The following is a 22,470-nucleotide window of genomic DNA, read 5'->3' as shown; positions in this document are numbered from 1 at the left end:
GGCCACTCCGTTGACCATGCCATCTCACAAGGTCTCGCTACCACTATCGTTTTGATTACCAATATGGCTATCCTTGTTTCCCTCTCCGCTCACTTTCCCGTTCCCCCTCTCATCCGTACTTCCTTCTGTGTCCGTCGCCTGGATAAAGCTCGGACATGTCTATGTGCAGCACCAAAGTTCTGATTGGTTCTCTTGGAGGACAAGACACACCCAGCAGTTTCCCTGGAATGTGTAATTAGATCCTCCCTGTCAATGTAATCAGTGACTTTGCAAAGTTTAATTCGAGCTATTCTGACTGCCTGCTCCAGACAGAACAGAGCTCACTACCTTCAGGGATCTGCGGACATGCACTCCAAGGTCCCTTTGTTCCTCAACATTTCTCAGTGTCCTGCCATTTAATGTGTATTCCCTTGACGTGTTAGCCCTCCCCAAATGCATTACCACACACTGCTCTAGATTGAGTTCCATTTGCCACTGTTCTGCCCACCTGAGCAGTTCATTGATATCTTCCTGCAGTCTACAGCTTTCTTCTTCATTATCAACCACACAGTCGATTTTAGTATCGTCTGCAAATTTCTTAATCATACCGCCTGCATTCAAGTCTAAATCATTGATGTATACTGTTATGTATGCAACATCTTGTAACCAACATTCTACCGCCACCAGAGGGCGCATCCTTTGGAATCCCAAGGGATCACAGCATCCCTTGGGAGCACTGTGCATAAGCAGGTCTTCCATGCTGTGCGGGCACTCTGGAGTCAGTATAAAGAGGCTGAGGTCATACTTACACATGTCTACAGTACTCAGTCACGTTGCTTTATTTGAGACGTAACAACTGCCGCCGAGTAATAGATAACGAAGCATCACGCGAAAATGCAGAGAACTGTTGGTATCCTAGAGAAATTTTCAGAAGGTGACGATTGGGAAGCCTTCGTGGAGCGACTAGACCAATACTTCGTGGCCAACGAGCTGGAAGGGAATGTGAACGCTGCCAAACGAAGGCCGATCCTCCTCACCGCCTGCGGGGCAACAACCTATGGCCTCATGAAGAATCTTCTTGCTCCGGTGAAACCAACAACCAAATCGTATGAACAACTGTGTACGCTGGTCCGGGAGCAGCTAAATCCGAAGGAGAGCGTTCTGATGGCAAGGTATCGATTTTATACATGTCAACGGTCTGAAGGCCAGGAAGTGGCGAGCTACGTCGCCGAACTAAAGCGCCTTTGCAGGACATTGCGAATTCGATGGATTTCTGGAGCAAATGCTAAGAGACTTTTTTGTGCTCGGCATTGGCCATGAGGTTATCCTTCGCAAACTATTTACTGTTGAAACACCGAACCTGAGCAAAGCCATAATGATAGCCCAGGCATTCATGTCCACCAGCAATAAAACCAAACAAATTTCGCAGCATAAAGATGCATCGGCAAGTACTGTACACAAAGTAACGTCGTCTTCAGGCAGGAATGCATATGGCAGAACGTACGTGCCTCCAGCTGCACGACCTCAGATGACCCAGAGTCTGCCATCAAGCAATTAATACCTTGTTGGCGCTGCGGAGGTGATCATCGAGCCCATCAATGCCGCTTCAAACACTATGCGTGCAAAGATTGTGGAACAATGGGACACCTCCAGCGAATGTGCAGACGAGCTGCAAACCACCACGTTGCAGATGAAGACCGATCCATGGCGGATCAAACTGAACTAGAGACTCGAACCAAGGAGGCAGAAGTACGGGGTACACACCTTCACCATGAAATGTCCACCGATCATGTTAAAAGTTGAACTGAACGGAATTCCAGTATCCATGGAATTGGACATGGGTGCAAGTCAGTCTATCATGAGCAAAAAGGCCTTCGAGAGGCTGTGGTGCAACAAGGCACAAAGACCCAAGCTGAGCCCTATTCATACCAAGCTGAGAACTTACACGAAAGAGCTGATCCCTGTAATTGGCAGTGTAGCAGTAAAGGTATCCTATGATGGAGCGGTGCATGAACTCCCACTATGGATTATACGAGGAGGTGGCCCCACACTGATGGCCGCCAAGACGGAGGCCATCAAAAACGCGCCGAGACCACAGAACGTGATGGAGCTGTGGTCGTTCCTGGGACTCCTCAATTATTTTGGTAATTTCCTACCCGGGTTAAGCACCTTGCTAGAACCCCGACACATGTTGCTACACAAGGGAGATGACTGGGTATGGGGGAAATCACAAGAGACTGCTTTTGAGAAAGCCAGAAATCTGTTCTGTTCCAACAAACTGCTTGTTCTGTATGACCCATGTAAAAGTTTAGTGCTAGCTTGCGATGCGTCTTCTTACGGGGTCGGGTGTGTACAACAAGCAAACGAACCGGGAACATTGCAACCGGTCGCTTATGCATCCAGGAGTTTGTCCAAGGCCAAAGGGGCCTACAGCATGATTGAAAAAGAAGCTCTGGCATGCGTTTACGGGGTGAAAAAAATGCACCAGTATGTGTTTGGGCTCAAGTTCGAGTTAGAAACTGACCATAAGCTGCTCATATCGCTATTCTCAGAGAGCAAAGGTATCAATACCAATGCCTCTGCTCGCATCCAAAGATGGGCGCTCACGCTGTCTGCATATATAATATGAAATTCACCACAGGCCAGGCACAGAGAACTGCGCTGATGCTCTCAGTCGGCCACCATTGCCCACCACCGGGGTGGAAATGGCACAGCATACAGACTTGCTTTGGTGATGGTGCATTTGAAAACGAAAACTCACCCGTTACGGCGTGCCAGATCAGGACCTGGACCAGCCAGGACCCTTTACTGTCCCTTGTAAAAAACTGTGTCCTCCATGGGAGCTGGTCCAGCGTCCCAGCGGAGATGCATGAAGAGATCAAGCCGTTCCAGCGGCGCAAAGACGAAATGTTCATACAGGCGGACTGTCTTTTGTGGGGTAATCGTGTGGTTTTGCCGAAGAAAGGCAGGGAAACGTTCATACGCGACCTACACAGTACCCACCCAGGCACAGTAATGATGAAAGCTATAGCCATGTGTGGTGGCCCGGCATTGACTCAGATTTTGAGTCTTGCGTGTGCCATTGCAACACTTGCTCTCAACTGAGCAATGCACCCAGGGAGGCACCGCTAAGTTTGTGGTCATGGCCCTCCAAACCGTGGTCTCGGATCCACGTTGACTTCGCTGGTCCGATTCTAGGCAAAATGTTTTTGGTTGTTGTGGATGCTTATTCAAAATGGAATGAGTGTATAATAATGTCTGTAAGCACGTCCATTGCCACCATCGAAAGCCTACGAGCCATGTTTGCCACGCACGGCCTGCCTGATGTCCTTGTCAGCGACAATGGGCCGTGCTTCACCAGCACTGAATTCAAGGAATTCATGACCCGCAATGGGATCAAGCATGTCACATCTGCCCCGTTCAAGCCCGCATCTAATGGCCAGGCAAAACAGGCAGTCTCAACCATCAAGCAAAGCTTGAAACGCGTGTCGGAAGGCTCCCTGCAGACCCCACTCACTCACCGGAGTTAACCCTGCCGAGCTGCTCATGAAAAGGGCACTAAAAACAAGGCTCTCTCCAGTCCATCCTGATCTCCATGATCATGTCGAGGGCAGGTGGCATCAACAAAGCATGTACCATGTTCGCGCAAATTTGTCACGCGACATTGAAGTCAATGACTCTGTATTTGTACTCAACTATGGACATGGTCTCAAATGGCTTGCTGGCACTGTCATAGCCAAAAAGGGGAGTAGGGTGTTTGAGGTCAAACTTACAAATGAACCAACTTGCAGAAAGCATTTGGACCAAACCAAACTGTGATTCACAGACAGCCACGAGCAACCTGAAGAGGACACCGCCAACTTCGACCCTCCAATACACACACAAGTGGCAACCGACATCACGGTTGACCACGAAGCTGAACTCATCATCCCCAGCAGCCCAGCAAGGCCAGCTGCCGCAGCAACCAGCTCATCTGCACCTGTGTTTGTACCAAAATGATCGACTAGGGAGCGGAAAGCCCCAGATCGTCTTACCATGTAAATAAGTGTAGTATTGACTTTGGCCGGGGGTGGGGGGGTGGGGGGGAGCGATGTTATGTATGGAACACCTTGGAACTAGAATTCTCCCACCACCAGAGGGTGCATCTGTTGGAGTCCCAAGGGATCCCAGCATCCCTTGGGAGCACTGTATAAGCAGGCCTTCCATGCTGTGCGGGCACTCTGGAGTCAGAATAAAGAGACTAAGGTCACACTTACACAAGTCTACAGTACTCAGTCATGTTGCTTCATTTGAGACAGAACATAGACCACAAAAAGCAAGTGACCCAGTACTGAGCCTCATGGAACCCCACTGGAAACAGCCTTCCAGTCACAAAAAACACCTATCAACCCATTACCCGTTGCTTCCTGCCTCTGAGCCAATTTTGAATCCAACTTGCCACTTTGCCCTGGATCCCATGGGCTTTTACTTTTGTGATCAGTCTGCCATGTGGAACCTTATCAAAAGCCTTGCGAAAATCCATATACACTACATCGAACACAGTACCCTCGTCGACCCTCCTTGTTACCTCCTCAAAAAATTCAATCAAGTTAGTCAGACACGATCTGCCCTTAACAAATCCATGCTGACTGTCCTTGATTAATCTGTGTCTTACTAAATGAAGATTTAAACTGTTCCTCAGAATTTTTTCCAATAACATTCCCACCACTGAGGTTAGGCTGACTGGCCTGTAATTACTCAGTCTATCCCTTTCTCCCTTTTTAAATAAAGGTACAACGTTAGCAGTCCTCCAGCACCACAGCTGTAGACAGAGAGGATTGGAAAATGCTTCTTTTGCTTCTCTTAACAGCCTGGGATGAAATTCATCTGGGCCTGAGGATCTATCCACTTTCAAAGCTGCTAAGCCCCTTAATACTTCCTCTCTCACTATGTTTATTTCATCTACTATTTCACACTCCTCCTCCCTGATTGCAATGCCTGCATTACCCCTCTCTTTTGTGAAAACAGACGCAAAGTATTCATTAAGAACCATACCCATTACATACTGCTCAAGGAACCCATCCCTTATGCACTCTATGAACTCTTCCTCAACGCTACCCTGACCAATTTGATTTGTCCAATCAATATGGAGGTTAAAATCACCCATGATTATTGTTGTTCCCTTTTTACAAGTCCCCACTATTTCCTGGTTTATACTCCAACCAACAGAGTTGTTACAGAACCAACCAGGGGGCAGGCTATCTTGGATGTGGTCAGGTGTAATGAGGCAGGATTAATAAACAATCTCCTAGTAAAGGATCTCCTTGGAATGAGTGATCATAGCATGGTTGAATTTCAAATTCAGATGGAGGGTGAGAAAGTTGGATCTCAAACCAGCGGACTATGAAGATATGAGGGCAGAGTTGGCTAAAGTGGACTGGGAAAATAGATTAAAATGTAGGATGGTTGATGAACAGTGGTGTACATTTAAGAAGTTATTTCACAACTCTCAAGAAAAATATATTCCAGTGAGGAGAAAAGGGTGTAAAAGAAAAGGTAGCCATCCGTGGCTAACTAAAGAAATAAAGGACGTTATCCAATTAAAAACAAGGACATACAAAGTGGCCAAAACTAATGGGAGGACAGAAGATTGGAAAGCTTTGAAAAGCCAGCAAAGAATGACTAAAAAAATGATTAAGAAAGGGAAGATAGACTATGAAAGTAAACTAGCACGAAATATAAAAACAGATAGCAAGAGTTTCTATCGGTACATAAAAAGGAAAAGAGTGGCTAAATAAATGTCGGTCCCTTAGAGGGCGAGACCGGGGAATTAGTAATGGGGAACATGGAGATAGCAGAAACTCTGAACAAATATTTTGTATCAGTATTTACGGAGATGACACAAACAATATCCCAACAGTTGATAGTCAAGGGGCTATCGTGGGGTGGGGGGCGAGGAACACAATCACAATCACGAAGGAGGTGGTACTCAGTAAGATAATGGGACTAAAGGCGGATAAATCCACTGGACCTGATGGCTTGCATCCTAGGGGTCTTAAGAGAAGTTGTGGCAGAGATAATGGATGCATTGTTTGTAATTTACCAACATTCCCTGGATTCTGCGGAGGTCCCAGCAGATTGGAAAACTGCAAATGTAACAACCCTATTTAAAAAAGGAGGCAGACAAAAAGCAGGAAACTATAGACCAGTTAGCCTAACATCTGTGGTTGGGAAAATGCTGGAGTCCATTATTAAAGAAGCAGGACATTTGGAACAGCATAATTCGGTCAGGCAGAGTCAGCATGGATTTATGAAGGGGAAGTCATGTTTGAAAAATTTGCTGGAATTCTTTGAAGATATAACAAACAGAGTGGATAAAGGGGAACCAGTGGATGTGGTGTATTTGGACTTCCAAAAGGTATTTGACAAGGTGCCACATAAAAGGTTACTGCACAAGATAAAAGTTCACGGGGTTGTGAGTAATAATTAGCATGGATAGAGGATTGGCTAACTAACAGAAAACAGAGAGTCGGGATAAATGGTTCATTCTCGGGTTGGCAATCAGTAACTAGTAGGGTATCGCAGGGCTCAGTGCTGGGACCCCAACTATTTACAATCTATATTAACGACTTGGAAGAAGGGACCGAGTGTAACGAAGCCAAGTTTGCTGACGATACAAAGATGAGAGGAAAAGCAATGTGTGAGGAGGACACAGAAACTCTGCAAAAGGACATAGACAGGCTCAGTGAGTAGGCAAAAATTTGGCAGATGGAGTATAATCTTGGAAAGTATGAGGTTATGCACTTTGGCAGAAAAAAAATCAAAGAGCAAGTTATTATTTAAACAGAGAAAAATTGCAAAGTGCTGCAGTACAGCGGGACCTGGGGGTACTTGTGCATGAAAGTCTTGCTACAGTTATACAGGGTATTGGTGAGGCCACACCTGGAATACTGCGTACAGTTTTGGTTTTCATATTTACGAAAGGATATACTTGCATTGGAGGCAGTTCAGAGAAGATTCACTAGGTTGATTCTGGAGATGAGGGGGTTGACTTATGAGGAAAGCAGGTTGGGCCTCTACTCATTGGAATTCAGAAGAATCAGGGATGATCTGATCGAAACGTGTAGGATTATGAGGGGGCTCGACAGGGTGGATGCAGAGAGGATCTTTCCACTGATAGGGGAGACTAGAACTAGAGGACATAATCTTAGAATAAAGGGCTGCCCATTTAAAACTGAGATGAGGAGAAATTTCTTCTCTCAGAGGGTTGTAAATCTGTGGAATTCACTGCCTCAGAGAACTGTGGAAGCCGGGACATTGAATAAATTTAAGACAGAGACAGAGATAGACAGCTTCTTAACCGATAAGGGGTTATGGGGAGCGGGCAGGGAAGTGGTCCTGAGTCCATGATTGGATCAGCCATGGTCGTATTAAATGGCGGCGCAGGCTCGAGGAGCCACATGGCCTACTCATGCTCCTATTTCTTATGTTCTTATCAGAAATGTTATTCCTGGTCTATCGTTCTCCTTTTCCATAATTAACCTAAATCTAACTGAATGATGATTACTAGCACCAAAACGCTCTCCCACTGAAAACCCTTCCTTCTGCCCAGCTTCATTCCCTAAAACTAAGTCCAGAACCACCCCCTCCCTTGTTTGGGCTTGTTACATAGTGGCTAAAAAAGTTCGGATTTCGTCCCCTACGGGGCACAACGGACAAGATGTTTGCAGCGCGACAGCTGCACGAAAGATGAAGGGAACAGCGGCAGCCCTTATACATGGCCTTCTTCGATCTTACAAAGGCCTTTGGCACTGTCAACCGCGAGGGTCTATGGAGCGTCCTCCTCCACTTCGGATGTCCCCAAAAGTACATCACCATCCTCTGCCTGCTCCGTGACGACATGCAGGCCGTAATCCTTACCAACGGATCCATCACAGACCCAATCCACACCCGGACCGGGGTCAAGCAGGGCTGCGTCATTGCCCCAACCCTCTTTTCATTCTTCCTCGCTGCCGTGCTCCACCTCACAGTCGACAAGCTCCCGGCTGGAGTGGAACTAAACTATAGAACATGTTCAATCTTCGCCGTCTCCAGGCCAGTTCCAAGATCACCCCAACCTCTGTCGTCGAGCTACAGTATGCAGACGACGCCTGCGTCTGCGCACACACAGAGGCTGAACTCCAGGACGTAGTTGACGTATTTACTGAGGTGTACGAAAAGCATGGGCCTTACGCTAAACATCAGTAAGACAAAGGACCTCCACCAGCCTGTCCTCGCCGCACAACACTGCCCCCCCAGTCATGAAGATCCACGGCGCGATCCTGGACAACGTGGACCACGTCCCTTATCTCGGGAGCCTCCTATCAACAAGAGCAGGCATTGACGACAAGATCCAACACCGCCTCCAGTGCGCCAATGCAGCCTTTGGCTGTCTGAGGAAAACTGTCACCAAGCTCATGGTCTATAGGCCTGTAGTAGTACCTGCCCTCCTGTATGGCTCAGAAACATGGACCATGTACAGTAGACACCTCAAGTCGCTGGAGAAATACCACCAACGATGTCTTCGCAAGATCCTACAAATCCCCTGGGAGAACAGATGCACCAACGTTAGCGTCCTCGACCAGGCCAACATCCCCAGCACTGAAGCACTGACCACACTTGATCAGCTCCGCTAGGCAAGCTACAATGTTCGCATGCCAGACACGAGACTCCCAAAGCAAGTGCTCTACTCGGAACTCCTTCACGGCAAACGAGCCAAAGTTGGGCAGCGGAAACGTTATAAGAACATCCTGAAAGCCTCCCTGATAAAGTGCAACATCCCCACTGACACCTGGGAGTCCCTGGCCAAAGACCGCCCTAAGTAGAGGAAGTGCATCCGGGAGGGCGTTGAGCTCCTCAAGTCTCGTCGCCAAGAGCATGCAGAAATCAAGCGCAGGCAGCGGAAAGAGCGTGCGGCAAACCAGTCCCATCCACCCCTTCCCTCAACGCCTATCTGTCCCACCTGTGACAGAAACTGTATTGGACTGTACAGCCACCTAAGAACTCATGTTAAGAGTGGAAGCAAGTCTTCCTCGATTCCAAGGAACTGCCTATGATGATGAAAAAAGTTCTCCCGAATGCATTTTAGGAATTCCGCACCCTCTATACCTTTCACACTAATTTTATCCCAGTTAATATTAGGGGAGTTGAAATCCCCTACGATTACTGCCCTATCTCCCTCTGACTGTTTGGAGAACTGTTCTTCAATTCATTGCATATGGCCTTATTTGACGATCCTTTCAGCATATCATCCCCCCCTCACCGCTGTAATTGTTTCCTTAATCAATACTGCGACCCTGCCGTCCCCCGCCCCTCATTTATTACCCCCTGTCCCTCCCCTCTCTATCCCATCTAAAACCTGTGTAACCAGGAACGTTGAGCTGCTATACCTGTCCTTCTTTCAGCCATGTCTCAGTAATAGCTATAATGTCATACTCCCAAGTGTCTATCTGTGCTCTCAGCTCATCTGCCTTATTCACTATACTCCTTGCATTAAAGTATATACCATTTAGCACTGCCAAACTCCCTTGTTGTCTATTTTCTAGCCCTTGTTTCCTCTGTCTTCAAAATTAACATTCTGCTTTCCGATTTCAGCTTTGCTTCTCTTCCCATTCCGTGGCCTCAAATTTGGCCCAGCCCGTTTTTCGGCGCACTTACCGGAGTTGTGCCGCTTTACTCCGTTCCAAGGTGCGCCGAAAAATGTTGTTGCCACTTTGGCCGCTGTCCGGCCTCTTCCCTGTAGTCGCGCAGCGTGGCCAGTCGAGTCAGGGCTGGAGCCAGCGTTCTGCGCAGAAAACTGTGCCGGGAGATCTGCACATGCGCAGTGGAGTCCGCTGGTGATGTCCGTGCATGCGCAGTAGCTCCTCGCTCCCAGCCTCTCCGTTTTCTTGCTGCAGCCTTTCCGTTAATTTTCTTGCTGCAGCCGCTCTGTGGGCCTCGATGCCGGCCAGTTGAATCGTACCACGCCCCCCCCAGCCGTCTGCTTGCTGCAGCCTCTCTGTTAATTTGCTTGCTGCAGCCGCTCTGTAGGCCCCGATGCCGGCCAGTTGAATCGCTCCTCGCCCTAGCCCAGGCCGAGGGGCCTCCCAGTACGATTTCTAAGCGATCGATTGCACCGGGAGGCCACTCGGCCAGGGCGAGGGGCAGGCCGGAGAACTGATAGAAATCATTGGCAGGCAAGAGCACTATCAGTTCTCCGGCCCGCCCCCAGCCCAGGCCGAGCGGCCTCCCGCACCGGCCGGCCCGCTGCCTTCCCGGGCAGAGATTGAAGGTGAAGGTAGGACTTATTTCAATTTTTTATTTCTTATTGAATTCTTAGAACTTTTTGTTTGCAAGGTTTGGTGGTTTGTATGGTTTGATGGTTTAGGTGCAGGTCCTCTCTGCTTCCCTTCCCGCCCCTATCCCAGGCCGAATGGCTTCCGATGTACCAGAAGAACATAAGAACATAACATAAGAACATAAGAATTAGGAACAGGAGTAGGCCATCTAGCCCCTCGAGCCTGCTCCGCCATTCAAAAGGATCATGGCTGATCTGGCCGTGGACTCAGCTCCACTTACCCGTCCGCACCCCATAACCCTTAATTCCCTTATTGGTGAAAAATCTATCCATCTGTGATTTGAATACATTCAATGAGCTAGCCTCAATTGCTTCCTTGGGCAGAGAATTCCACAGATTCACAACCCTCTGGCAGAAGAAATTCCTTCTCAACTCGGTTTTCAATTGGCTCCCCCGTATTTTGAGGCTGTGCCCCCTAGTTCTAGTCTCCCCGACCAGTGGAAACAACCTCTCTGCCTCTATCTTATCTATCCCTTTCACTTTTTTTAATGTTTCTATAAGATCACCCCTCATCCTTCTGAACTCCAACGAATAAAGACCCAGTCTACTCAATCTATCATCATAAGGTAACTCCCTCATCTCCGGAATCAGCCGAGTGAATCGTCTCTGTACCCCCTCCAAGGCTAGTATATCCTTCCTTAAGTAAAGTGACCAAAACTGCATGCAGTACTCCAGGTGCGGCCTCACCAATACCCTATACAATTGCAGCAGGACCTCCCTGCTTTTGTACTCCATCCCTCTCGCAATGAAGGCCAACATTCCATTCGCCTTCCTGATTACCTGCTGCACCTGCAAACTAACTTTTGGGATTCATGCACAAGGACCCCCAGGTCCCTCTGCACCGCAGCATGTTGTAATTTCTCCCCATTCAAATAATATTCCATTTTCCTGTTTTTTTTCCCCCAAGGTGGATGACCTCACATTTTCCGACATTGTATTCCATCTGCCAAACCTTAGCCCATTCGCTTAACCTATCTAAATCTCTTTGCAGCTCTCTGTGTCCTCTACACAACCCGCTTTCCCACTAATCTTTGTGTCATCTGCATATTTTGTTACACTACACTCTGTCCCCTCTTCCAGGTCATCTATGTATATTGTAAACAGTTGTGGTCCCAGCACCGATCCCTGTGGCACAGCACTAACCACCGATTTCCAACCCGAAAAGGACCCATTTATCCCGACTCTCTGCTTTCTGTTAGCCAGACAATTCTCGATCCATGCTAATACATTTCCTCTGACTCCGCGTACCTTTATCTTCTGCAGTAACCTTTTGTGTGACACCTTATCGAATGCCTTTTGGAAAGCTAAATACACCACATCCATCGGTACACCTCTATCCACCATGCTCCTTATATCCTCAAAGAATTCCAGTAAATTAGTTAAACATGATTTCCCCTTCATGAATCCATGCTGCGTCTGCTTGATTGCACTATTCCTATCTAGATGTCCCGCTATTTTTTCCTTAATGATAGCTTCAAGCATTTTCCCCACTACAGATGTTAAACTAACCAGCCTACAGTTACCTGCCTTTTGTCTGCCCCCTTTTTTAAACAGAGGCATTACATTAGCTGCTTTCCAATCTGCTGGTACCTCCCCAGAGTCCAGAGAATTTTGGTAGATTATAACGAATGCATCTGCTGTAACTTCCGCCATCTCTTTTAATACCCTGGGATGCAGTTCATCAGGACATGGGGACTTGTCTACCTTGAGTCCCATTAGCCTGTCCAGCACTACCTCCCTAGTGATAGTGATTGTCTCAAGGTCCTCCTTTCCCGTCACCAGCAATTTTTGGCATGGTTTTTGTGTCTTCCACTGTGAAGACCGAAGCAAAATAATTGTTTAAGGTCTCAGTCATTTCCACATTTCCCATTATTAAATCCCCCTTCTCATCTTCTAAGGGACCAACATTTACTTTAGTCACTCTCTTCCATTTCATATATCGGGAAAAGCTTTTAATATCTGTTTTTATGTTTTGCGCAAGTTTACTTTCGTAATCTATCTTTCCTTTCTTTATTGCTTTCTTAGTCATTCTTTGCTGTCGTTTAAAATTTTCCCAATCTTCTAGTTTCCCACTAACCTTGGCCTCCTTATACGCATTGGTTTTTAATTTTATTTCCTTGGTTATTCACGGCTGGTTATCCCTTCTCTTACCGCCCTTCTTTTTCACTGGAATATATTTTTGTTGAGCACTATGAAAGAGCTCCTTAAAAGTCCTCCACTGTTCCTCAATTGTGCCACCGTTTAGTCTGTGTTCCCAGTCTACTTTAGCTAACTCTGCCCTCATCCCACTGTAGTCCCCTTTGTTGAAGCATAGTACGCTCGTTTGAGACACTACTTCCTCAGCCTCAATCTGTATTACAAATTCAACCATACTGTGATCACTCATTCCGAGAGGATCTTTTACTAGGAGATTGTTTATTATTCCTGTCTCATTACACAGGACCAGATCTAAGATAGCTTGCTCCCTTGTAGGTTCTGTAACATACTGTTCTAAGAAACAATCCCGTATGCATTCTATGAATTCCTCTTCCAGGCTACCCCGTGCGATTTGATTTGACCAATCGATATGTAGGTTAAAATCCCCCATGATTACTGCCGTTCCTTTTTCACATGCCTCTATTATTCCCTCGATTATTGTTCGCCCCACCGTGAAGTTATTATTTGGGGGGGCCTATAAACTACGCCCACCAGTGACTTTTTCCCCTTACTATCTCTAATCTCCACCCACAATGATTCAACATTTTGTTCATTAGAGCCAATATCATCTCTCACAACTGCCCTGATATCATCCTTTATTAACAGAGCTACCCCACCTCCTTTCCCTTCTTGTCTATCCTTCCGAATTGTCAGATACCCCTGTATGTTTAATTCCCAGACCTGCGCCGATTTCTTTAACTCTCCCCAAGGATTTTCTGAAGTGGCCACATACGCTGGAGTAACTATTAGCTGGCCAAAGTTGCCTAAATGGGCAGAACTGGCGTAGGTGGCTGGTAGCGCCCTCTTTTGGAAAAAAAACGAACCTAAAAGAATCGTAACTAACTGAGTTACACTGGTGCAAATTGATTGGGGAAATGGGGATTTTGAAATTACGCCAGAAAAACCAAGTTACTCCCAAAAAAAAAACAGAGCAACTCCTGGCCAAAACTGAGCCCCGTGTGTACAGTTATGAAGCCAGATCACCTCACCAGTCGGTTGTTGCATTGTCACTCAAGCAGCTGCTGGAAAACGTTTTGGTTGCATCGCAGCCTCTGACAGTGACGTACGTGTGGATAGGCACAACCCTCTCCATCTGATTGCTGGAATACTGTCACTTTACATATCTATGAAGCAGTTTCACTGAAAAAGGGAAAAAGGCAACTTCTGTAAACTAATCTGTTCCAATTAGAAAATAACAGTGAAAGAGTCAACAGTTATATGTCTTTGGGCACAGTCAGTCTGACTCAATAAAGGGAGGGCAAACGGGAGCTGAGAACAGTTTGGGCCGCCGCGGCATCGCTTCTCGGCCTTTTGGCTAAGATCAAGTGTAGTATCTGTTCTTATCAGTTTAATATCTGATACGTCCCCTATCTGGGGACCATATATTAAATTGATTTTTGGAACAGGGAGATGGAATAGGGGCTTGCTCCGTCCACTCCACGCATCGACCCGGTATTGCAGTGTCTCTGGGAAGGGTGCACCTCCCTTTTGGGAGAATTTCAAAATTAAAAGCAGATTCATTCAAAACATCTCCTTTTTTCTTTCTTTTTATGCAGTCGCCGCAAAGGCACGGTGGGGAAGGGCCACAGTTTAAAGCCCTTCTGCCACGCAAAACCCGGGGGCAGGAATCAGTACATAATTTACTTTTTGTGTACATAGAGCACCAAATCTGTAAACACCAATGTCGTGCCATGTACAATGCAAGGTCTGTTGCGAAATGCATGTTTGAAAAGAAAAATGTAAATATACCTTCACCCATTCCGTGTACTGTATCGTAACACATGAAACGTCATTTGTGTCAATGTACCACAATGTATCCTGTTTATTGTACCGAATTGCACTTCAACTGGAAAACAAGGAATGTAATGAACAGAACTGCCGTCAGCACCCAAATATAGTGTATGGGATTGCTGACCGCAGCTAAATGTACTGAAGTGCCTAATGTACTGTACAGATTTTTTTATGAATAAAGTATATTTTGAAAAAAAAATCTGTTCTTATCAGTTTAATATCTGATACGTCCCCTATCTGGGGACCATATATTAAATTGATTTTTGGAACAGGGAGATGGAATAGGGGCTTGCTCCGTCCACTCCACGCATCGACCCGGTATTGCAGTGTCTCTGGGAACGGTGCACCTCCCTTTTGGGAGAATTTCAAAATTAAAAGCAGATTCATTCAAAACATCTCCTTTTTTCTTTCTTTTTATGCCACACTCATTTTACTTGCCATTATTGCTTGCTTGCACAGCTCCTCCACTTTATCATTTCTACATCACACACAATTCAACAAAAAAAACAAACACCATTTCCACACACAACTCACTCACCCGACTACACCCAAACACAGCCTGCTGCACATTCGCTCTCAAATTTCAAAGATTTTGCACACATCTCACGCTTGTATCTTGTCACACAGCACACGGCGTGTATACTGTCACACGACACATGACATTTATATAGTCACACATCACATGATGTGTACATTGTCACACATCACACACATGTATATTATAAAATCACATGGCGCACACTGTCACGACTCAGACATGTGTATACTGTAACACATCACATGGCATGTATATTGCAACACATCACATGGCGTGTATATTGTAACACATCACACGCGTGTATGTTGCAACGCAGCAGATGTGTATATTGTTACACAGCACACAGCGTACACATTGTCACATATCACACACCGTGCACATTTTCACACATCACACGGCGCGCTCATTGTCACACATCACATGTGTGTATATTGTAACACATCACACGCATGTACATTATCACATTTCACACGTCGCGCACATTGTCACACACCATACGCGTGTATATTGTCACACCTCACATGATGTGTATATTGTCACACATCACGTGTGTATATTGTAACATCACACACATTGGCTCACAGACAACATGTATTTGTCACACATCACACATGTATATCATCACACGGCGTGTATATTGTAACACAGCACACGTGTATACTGTAACACATCACACGTGTGTATATTGTAACACATCATACGGCGTGTATATTGTAACACAGCACGTGTGTATATTGTAACACATCACACACGTGTATATTGTAATACAGCACACGTGTGTATATTGTAACACAGCACATAGCGCAAACATTGTCACACATCACACGGCACGCACATTTTCACATATCATACGGTGCGCCCATTGTCACACATCATACACATGTATATTGTCGCACGTCACGCGTGTATATTGTAACACATCACACGCATGTATATTGTAACACGTCACAAGCATGTATACTGTCACACATGTATATTGTCACACAGCACACGTGTATATTGTAACATCACACGCCGTGTATATTGTAACACAGCACACGTGTATAATATAACATATCACACAGCGTGTATATTGTAACACATCACACGTGAGTGTATATTGTCACACATCACACGTGTATATCGTAACAAATCACACGACGTGTATACTGTAACACAGCACACATGTATAGACTGTAACACATCACACGACATGTGTATATTGTAACACATCACACGACCTGTGTACATTGTAACACATCACATGCGTAGGTATAGTGTAACACATCACATGTATGTATATTGTAACACATCACACGCGTGTAAATTGTAACACATCACACGTGAATATCGTAACACATAACACGCCGTGCATATTGTAACACAGCACGTGTGTGTATACTGTAACACATCACACAGCATGTATATTATAACAAAACACGTGTATATTGTAACACATCACACATGTATATTGTAACACAGCACACGTGTGTATACTGTAACACATCACACGGTGTGTATATTGTAACACAGCACGTGTGTATATTGTAACACCACACGTGTGTGTATATTGCAACACATCACAGACATGTATATTGTAGCACACCACACATCTGTGTATTTTGTAACACATCACACGTGTATATTGTAACACATCACACGCGTGTACATTCCCACACACCGCGCACATTATCAGACATCACACCGCACACATTGTCACACGTCACACGGTGCGCACATTGTCACACATCAGACCGTGCGTACGGTCACACATCACATAGTGCGCACAATGTCACCCATCACTCAATGCGCACACTGTCACACATCACATCGTGCACATTGTTACACATCACACACCGCGCATGTTGTCGCACATCACATCGCGCACATTGTCACACATCGCACGATGCAGCGCATTTGGAAAGTATTGACATAATAGGTACAAGTCAGAATGGATTTGTGAAAGGGAAAGCATGCTTTACAAATCTTCTGGAATTTTTTGAGGATGTTTCCAGTAGAGTGGACAAGGGAGAACCAGTTGATGTGGTGTATTTGGACTTTCAGAAGGCTTTCGACAAGGTCCCATACAAGAGATTAATGTGCAAAGTTAAAGCACATGGGATTGGGGGTAGTGTGCTGACGTGGATTGAGAACTGTTTGGTAGACAGGAAGCAAAGAGTAGAAGTAAATGTGTATTTTTCAGAATGGCAGGCAGTGACTAGTGGGGTACCGCAAGGTTCTGTGCTGGGGCCCCAACTGTTTACATTGTACATTAATGATTTAGACGAGGGGATTAAGTGTAGTATCTCCAAATTTGCGGATGACACTAAATTGGGTGGCAGTGTGAGCTGCGAGGAGGATGCTATGAGGCTGCAGAGTGACTTGGATAGGTTAGGTGAGTGGGCAAATGCATGGCAGATGAAGTATAATGTGGATAAACGTGAGGTTATCCACTTTGGTGGTAAAAACACAGAGACAGACTATTATCTGAATGGTGACAGATTAGGAAAAGGGGAGGTGCAGCGAGACCTGGGTGTCATGGTGCATCAGTCATTGAAGGTTGGCATGCAGGTACAGCAGGCGGTTAAGAAAGCAAATGGCATGTTGGCCTTCATAGCAAGGGGATTTGAGTACAGGGGCAGGGAGGTGTTACTACAGTTGCACAAGGCCCTGGTGAGGCCACACCTGGAGTATTGTGTACAGTTTTGGTCTCCTAACTTGAGGAAGGACATTCTTGCTATTGAGGGAGTGCAGCGAAGGTTCACCAGACTGATTCCCGGGATGGCGGGACTGACATATCAAGAAAGACTGGCTCAACTGGGCTTGTATTCACTGGAGTTCAGAAGAATGAGAGGGGATCTCATAGAAACGTTTAAAATGTTGACGGGTTTAGACAGGTTAGATGCAGGAAGAATGTTCCCAATGTTGGGGAAGTCCAGAACCAGGGGTCACAGTCTAAGGATAAGGGGTAAGCCATTTAGGACCGAGATGAGGAGAAACTGCTTCGCCCAGAGAGTGGTGAACCTGTGGAATTCTCTACCACAGAAAGTTGTTGAGGCCAATTCACTAAATATATTCAAAAAGGAGTTGGATGTAGTCCTTACTACTAGGAGGATCAAGGGATATGGCGAGAAAGCAGGAATTGGGTACTGAAGTTGCGTGTTCAGCATGAACTCATTGAATGGCGGTGCAGGCTCGAAGGGCCGAATGGCCCACTCCTGCAACCGTTTTCTATGTTTCTATGTTTGCCAAGGAACAGGACTTGGCCAAAGCTACGGTAAACAAGGAGGTTGTCGGGATACTGGAGTAAATCTGGCCATGGTGAGGCCATCCCTGGCAGCAATGTGGTCGTGTGCTGATGCCCTCTGTCCTGTGCAGCATCAGGTGATTACGGAGAAGGTTGCTGGTGTTGTTGTTGGTGCTGCCGGTGTGCCTGGTGACGCGAGTGTCGGGGCTGATCGTGGTCAGATTCTGAGGAGCAAGGTGAGAGAGTCTAAAATCATCATCATCATCATAGACAGTCCCTCGGAGTCGAGGAAGACTTGCTTCCACTCCTAAAATGAGTTCTTTGGTGGCTGAACAGTCCAACATGAGAGCCACAGACCCTGTCACAGGTGGGACAAATATTCATCAGAGGAAGGGGGGGTTGGTTCTGATTTACCACACGTTCCGGTCCGCTGCTTGTGCCTGACCTCTTCACGCTTGTAGCGTTGAGATTCAAAGAGCTCAATGCCCTCCCGGATGCATTTTCTCCATCTAGGGCGGTCTTCGGTCAGGGTCTCCCAGGTGCCAGTGGTGATGTTGCACTTCGCCAGGGAGGCCTTGAGGGTGTCCTTGTAACGTCTGCGCTGCCCACCTTTGGCTCGTTTGCCATGAAGGAGCTCTGCGTAGAGCAATTGCTTGGGGAGTCTCTCATCTGGCATGCGAACTAAGTGGCCTGCCCAGCTAAGCTGAACGAGTGTGGTTAATGCTTCAATGTTGGGGTTGTTAGCCTGGGCGAGGACACTGATGTTGGTGCGCCTGTTCTCCCAGGGGATTTGCAGCATAAAGTGCACCCATGCTGATGTAATAGATGGCAGGTGAAGTAGAGATGACAGAAGCGATCTGTCAATAGTGGCAGAGGTAATGAGCTCAGACTGGATGGAAACTCGTGTAAAGACTTTCAGCATTTCTGAATCTCCCTACTGGAAATGCAGTTTAGAGAAGGGAACATTTCTCAATTGGCTGGGAGCTTTGACGTGACATTTGAAGCTGTCAACTCATCAACTGATTCAATGGCCAGTGACCTCCCGCCTCAGCTTCACAGACGAGCACTAAGCACAGCGGTGATACCGGTGGGCGACCTGTCCAATTCAAAAAGCGGGGGGAAAAGCATTGTGAAGTGGCTGTAAACAAGCCACCAATGATTTGAATTGGGTCCCCCGCCACTGCCGGTCAGGTCTGCTCAGCGCTGGCAGACCCGACATCGGGAAATGCAGGTGTGCGCGTTTTGACAACGGGTTCCCGGCTCGCTGTCAATCATTTTAAAGTTCACAACTAACCCACCACCCATCCTGTCAACTAAACAACGGCAAAATTGCAGCCCATGATTCTATATAGAACAAGTTCCCACGTTCAAATACGGAAAGGAAACCACAAAGGCAGCTGCTGACCTTGCTGAGTAGAAGGCGGCAACATGGCGCACCGGCGGCAGGAGAAGTGACCTGTGGCGAGTAGCAACCTACGAAGGAAAGGAGAGCACGGTCAAGCAGCTGCAAACCCTTTTTCTTCTTTTCTCTTCAACAACTTCCCACCCCAGAGAGGCGAAGTTGCATGTTCCCAGAGGCACTGCAATACCAGGTCGATGTGTCGACAGAGCAAGCCACTGTTCCATCTCCCAGATCCAAAAAACAATTTCATTTTTGTTCCCCAGATAAGAAGATAAGAAATAGCAGCAGGAGTAGGCCAATCGACCCCTCGAGCCAGCTCCGACATTCAATAAGATCATGGCTGATCTTTTTCCTCAGCTCCACTTTCCTGCACTATCCCCATATCCCTCGATTCCCTTAATATCCAAAAATCCATTGATCTCTACCTTGAATATACTCAATGACTGAGCCTCCACAGTCCTCTGGGGTAGACAATTCCGAAGATACACCACCCTCTGAGTGAAGATATTTCTCCTCACGCAATCGTAAATGGTCGACTTCTTATTCGGAGACTGTGAGCCCTGGGTCTAGTCTCCCGAGGCAGGAATAACATCCTCCCTGCATCTACCCTGTCAAGCCCTGTAAGAATTTTGTAAGTTTCAGCCAGATCACCTCTCAGTCTTCTAAACTCTAGAGAAATAGGCCTAGTCTACTCAATCTCTCCTCATAGGGCAATTTTCACCACCGCCACCACCCCCATCCCCCATCCGAGGAATCAGTCTGGCAAACATCCGTTGCCCTCCCTGGAATGTGCTACCACAGGAAGTGGTTGAGGCAAATAGCTTAGATGCTTTCAAAAGAAAAGTAGACGAGTCGGGACTAGAAAGATGTTCTGAAAGGCTGAGATGAAGAAGAATGGGAGGAGACTCGTGTGGAGTAGAAATACCAGCACAGACTAGTTGGGCCGAATGGCCTGTTTCTGTGCTATGTAATTCTATGTAATCAAAACAAAGGGGAGAGCTTGGAAAATAAACACAGAGCGGAAGTATCAGTGGAATCATCTTAAAAAATATTAGGGTGAGATGAAGTAAGCTGGGAGGAGGCTCTTGTGAAGCATAAATGCCCTCAAAGACTTGTTGGGCTGAATGGCCTGTTTCCATGCTGTAAAATTTTCTGTAGATGATTTTTACATACGGCAATAAAAAGCATTGAAAAAATGGAAAGATTTTAACAAAACAGGAAGTACATGTGAAAAGCTACGGCACTGAGAGCTACACCCAAGGAAGAATGGCGGGGTCTTTTATCAAAAGCTGTGCAAGAAATGTATTTTAGAGTTTTAAATAGCACTGCTCAATGGTCCTTCCTGCCAGTTAGTGCCACAAGTTACTCTCTCTCCTCACGAATTTACTGCCCTCCTTTAACTTCTCCTTCCATATAAAACACACCTACCCATAATCATTGCCACTCCGTTGACCATGCCATCTCACGAGGTCTCTCTACCACTATTGTTCTAATTACCGATACGGCTATCCTTGTTTCTCTCTCCTCTCCACTCACATTCCCATTCCCGTTCCCGTTCCCCCTCTCATCCGCACTTCCTTCTGCGTCCGCTACCTGAAAAAAGCTTGGACATGTTTATTTGCAACACCAAAGATCTGATTGGTCCCCTTGGATGACAAGACCTGATTGCTGATTGGTCCTCTTGGAGGACAAGACACACCCAGCTGTTTCTCTGGAAACTCTTTTGAGTTTACCTGCAAAACATAAAAACATTAAACGGTGCCACCCGACCTGGGTGACACTCCAGACATTTACAAGGCCCTTTTTTTCCCCCCCTTTTTTTTTTGTGTTTTTCTTTTTTGGTTTTTTTTTTTGGGCACTAAATTCACAATTTTCCCCAGTGCCCCCTATAAAAGGGAAGGGGGACACTAAAAGCACCGGCAATTAAAACAAATTAACTTAAAAAACGTAAAATCAAATTAAAATTTGGTTACTGTTTCTCTGGAATGTGTAATTAGATCCTCCCTACCAATGTAATCAGTGACTTTGCAAAGTTTAATTCAAGCTATTCTGAGTGCCTCCTCCAGACAGAACAGAGCTCACTTGGAACAGACAGGGCTCACCCTCGCGGGTTCAGACTTTCTCCCACCACCCAAATAAGGTCCTGACTAACCCTCACCCCCTACCCTGCCCAAGTTCTTGACCTCCCACCGGGTTCATGATCTGACCCCAACAATTTTTGCACTTTACCGTCGCCCATAAACGGTGTGTTGTGTCATGGACTGTTAACAGGATTATTGGGTATGAAGTCAATAGTGACAGTTTCATGACTTCTGGATTTCGTCCAGTCCAATAATGTCACTTGCCACACACACACCATCTAGATCACGTTCTCGCTCTCATTTCCGCCCCCGCCCGCATTTTAAACCTGGATCACTTTTTTGCCCACTTTTTGCCAAATGTTTACCCACTCACTTAGCAAGTCTATGTCCTTTTGCAGAGTTTCTGTGTCCTCCTCACACATTGCTTTTCCTCCCATCTTTGTATCGTCAGCAAACTTGGCTACGTTACACTCGGTCCCTTCTTCTAAGTGGTTAATATAGATAGTTGGGGTCCCAGCACTGATCCTTGCGGAACCCCACTATTACTGATTGCCAAACCGAGAATGAACCATTTATCCCCACTCTCCATTTTCTGTTAGTTAGCCAATCCTCTATCCATGCTAATATATTACCCCCAACCCTGTGAACTTTTATCTTGTGCAGTAACCTTTCATATGGCACCTTGTCAAATGCCTTCTGCAAATCCAAACACAACACATCCACTGGTTCCCCTTTATCCACCCTGTTCGTTACATCCTCAAAGAATTCCAGGAAATTTGTCAAACATGACTTCCCCTTCATATATCCATGCTGACTCTGTCTGACTGAATTATGCTTTTCCAAATGTCCAACTAGTACTTCTTTAATAATGGACTCAAACATTTTCCCAACCACAGATATTAG

At 46.3% G+C, this 22,470-nt stretch overlaps 2 non-coding genes across 2 annotated transcripts; both read left to right on the top strand.

Moving 5' to 3' along the window:
- The first annotated feature begins 13,824 nt into the window (after positions 1-13,824).
- Positions 13,825-14,015, top strand: LOC139274511 (U2 spliceosomal RNA). Its single transcript, XR_011595562.1, has one exon. It is a non-coding gene; the product is annotated as a U2 spliceosomal RNA (small nuclear RNA).
- A 468-nt stretch (positions 14,016-14,483) lies between these two features.
- LOC139274202 (U2 spliceosomal RNA) lies at positions 14,484-14,672 on the top strand. Its single transcript, XR_011595415.1, has one exon. It is a non-coding gene; the product is annotated as a U2 spliceosomal RNA (small nuclear RNA).
- The last annotated feature ends 7,798 nt before the right edge of the window (positions 14,673-22,470 follow it).

This window comes from Pristiophorus japonicus, chromosome 9 (assembly GCF_044704955.1).
Source record: "Pristiophorus japonicus isolate sPriJap1 chromosome 9, sPriJap1.hap1, whole genome shotgun sequence".
Taxonomy (NCBI): domain Eukaryota; kingdom Metazoa; phylum Chordata; class Chondrichthyes; family Pristiophoridae; genus Pristiophorus; species Pristiophorus japonicus.
Note: the sequence above shows the minus strand (reverse complement) of the source record. Positions and strands in the feature narration are given on the sequence as shown.